Below are 3468 nucleotides of genomic sequence, written 5' to 3'. Positions count from 1 at the left end.
GTGAGCCTCAGCAACAATTGTGTTTATTTTGAATGTAAGTGGATCCCTAGGATTCTGGCCAAGCTGCACCTGCAATATCCGCAGTGTGCACCAAGGCGCAAGAATGAGATGAGATGAGAATCTCACTGATGCCGCTGCATGAGGCAGACTGGGGGTGGGTGGTGAGGGAGTGAGATGCATCTGCCCTTTCATGTCTGCCTCACCCTATGACCCACTTTAGCTGCCCGGGCCAGCCCACATTAAGATCATCACATCAGAAATAGACTCAAGATGCAAAAAACAATCATCCCTGCTTCAGGCTTCCTGCTCATTTGGCCTCTTTCAGGGGGAGGCGGCGTGGGATAAACCTCAGGCATCGCTGGACACCAGCAATCAATGAAATCCACAGGGCTTACGCTGAGTATTTAATGAGGTGCATTGCTCTTAGCTAGAATGCCCCTCCCTCAGAAACGCTTTAACCTTTGGGCTGTTTTTTGTTGTTGTGTTTTTTTGGCTCTTTCCCGCCGGTCAGCACAGCTGCAAAGCTGCCCATGTGACGGCCCATTTGCCTTTTGCTGTCAGAGTGACAAGCGGCCTCCCAGTCCATCACGAAGCAGGGATCGATGCACTCCCCTTAGTCTGTGCACATCCTCCCCCATCACTCTATATTGGTTCTCTTTATTTTCTTCCTCCTTCCTTCTCTCTCTTCTGGCTATTGCCCTCCCCCACCCCCAGTGTGAAGAGGACATGGAAGGAGATAGGAGGATTGATTTGGCGAGGAGAAAGTGAAATGAGAGCACTAATGGTGTTGCTCAGGGTGATACCGATGTCCGATATATGGCTTTGTTAATGTCAGACCCGTGTTGAATGTTGTGAATACAAAAACAATTTTGTATACCTCTGATATGATTGAGGTTTGACCTAAAGTACATAAAAACCTGCAGTACAATTTCACTTTCATGGTTTCAGTGTTGTTCGAACTTGCAAATGTAATGTTATGTAATACTTTGGGAACATAATATGTCAGTTAATAGAGCAGAAAAACAAAAAAGTTTCACATGAACACCGTTTTGCTTGAGACAAAATACAAAGTGTGTCTTCTAATGATATTAAAGACAGAAACATAAATGTGCACGTGCGTAGAGATGCGGCTACTCTGAGAAGAAAGTGTTTAAAAGTTTAAACAAAAGGACTGACAGTCTTTCATTTTTAATAAATGTATTTATAAATTTTTCAGGTACATTGGACATTTAGTAAAGGACATTTTTGGTTTTTCATTTTTGTTTGACAATGTAAAAAATCATAGGGCCCTAACAGATTAAAATTCCCCAAAAGGCCCTCAAGTTGTACTTATTTTCTCAAGGCTTAAGAACATCATTAGGTCTTTCAGCAATAGTGAGGCTTTGGGGGAAAATGGTGACTTTTACTCACACTTTTCCTTAACCATAAACCTGCTAATAAGGATGCAAAGGCAATATTGTCCTTTGTTTTCCTCCTCACTATTTGACGTTCTGGTAATATGTGACCATTTCTGCACACGGTGTAAACACGTTTTAAGCTTCCCATCCCATAATGTGTTTCAATGTCTCTTTTTGTTCATGGTGCTTAGCACATAATGGGAAGCATGTATAGGGAGGTTTGGAGGTTGGGTTTGGGAAAAGATTAACAGGGAAAAGACAGGTCACACGCCAGGAAGCGATCCATGGTCTCTGGGGTTACGCACGACAACAGCGGGACATGTGACAACAATGGGACACGCAACAACAACGGAATGGTTGTGTTAAGGAAAAGAACAACGGGGAAATTAAACGCCACATGCGGGGGACCTTCGCAGACTCTGGGGCAACAACGGGATGGTTATGTTTAGGAAAATAATAAAAAAAAGTCCTGTTGTTTGACCCATCCACCACCCCAACCAACCTCCCTGCGTGGATTTTGGGCTTTTCATACTACTCGCTACCATAGTTGTGCTGGGATCACAAAACATGCTTCCCATTGAAGTACATTAGATTAAAATTCGTGCTGAAAACACGAAAAAAAGATAACTGTGTCTGTTTGGTATTCACATATAAAAAGAAAATCCATATTGTCAGGCTTTAAAACGCCTCATAAACTTATGGTAACTATTTTTTGTCTTACTTTTCACCAATTAATTATACCTCTAAACATTGATACGCTAAAGTGCTATTCGACTGTTTAATTCATGATGACAAACTCCCCCCAGTCCCCACTATATTGGACTATTCCATTATCCTACTGTGCATCTGCGTGTGTTTGTAAACAATCAGATCAGCCTACTTTGAGCTGTAGGCTACAGACGGTTAAAAAATGACACCGGTCTAAACCGTCTCTGAAGTCATTTGTTTGTGTCCGAAAAACCAGCGGTTGAACCAATCAGCGTCCTGGGAGGAGCTACTGGCAGTTAAGGGTGTGGTTTAGGTGTGTGTGACGGCCGCAAATGTTAGTTTAAAAACAACAATGGTGGCCGTGATAAACAGATCAATCATCCAAAGACAGCTTCTCATATGGCTCTGTGTTAACAAAACGTTTTTGTTCTTGTCTCAAAATAATCTGCAGTAATTTGTTGTTGTAAAGGCCTTAATCATCCATCACTGTCCAAAGAAGAAAAAGTCTAAGGGCGTTTTCCCACCTGAAAGGCCAAACCAAGGTCCGGACCAAGGTTCATGTTTTTGTTACATTGTACACATTTGATCCAGTAAGTTTGGGTTTTACACTGCAGTTATGCAAGCGCACAACAGATATATACGTGACAAAACTACATCATGGCGGAATCTACACGTCTCAATTCTCCAGCGGTAACCATCTTTGTTGTGAACAAATTCAACCCGCGCACTCTTTGGTGACGTGGTTGATTACGTTACTGTTGATCACCTGTCCATCATTGTATAAAGCCTGTCCTGGCAATCTGATCGGTCCGAACAGCTCCGGTTCGAGCATAGTTGCCAGACAGAACTTCCCGACCTCAAATGTTGTGGGCGGGGCTAAGTTCGGCTGACATCCAGGCAACAGTTTTGCAATAATGGTTTAGAAAAGGAGTAATTTGGTTAGGACTTTATATTGCTTGAATTCATCACCACCATCCACCCAGACATTCAACTTCTGACTCTGTGTGTGTGCTTAAGTGTGTGTTTTATGTGTTTGTGTATGCGTGTGTGAGTGCATGTGTTGCATGCCACTGTGATGTTGAGGGACATGCCACTAGGTAAGAATAGACCCTTATCTCCTTTCCCGTCAATCATCTTCTATAAGCCGATTACAGAATAGTGAGCTAACCGGGGATTGAGATGACTTTGGTGTGAAAAGGAAACAACCACCTTGCAATCAGATGAGAGACAGTCACGTACAGCAGGGTTTTCAGCAAAAAACTGCTCGAAAGAAAATCACTTGAAAATATATGATTTTCTCGCCTAAATTTTTACCCTTAAAAAAGTGCTGCAGTTTCCTCATGCTTTGGCCCTCTGGGATGAC

The sequence above is a fragment of the Etheostoma cragini genome, chromosome 3 (genome assembly GCF_013103735.1).
Source record: "Etheostoma cragini isolate CJK2018 chromosome 3, CSU_Ecrag_1.0, whole genome shotgun sequence".
NCBI classification, from domain to species: Eukaryota; Metazoa; Chordata; class Actinopteri; order Perciformes; family Percidae; genus Etheostoma; species Etheostoma cragini.
Note: the sequence above shows the minus strand (reverse complement) of the source record.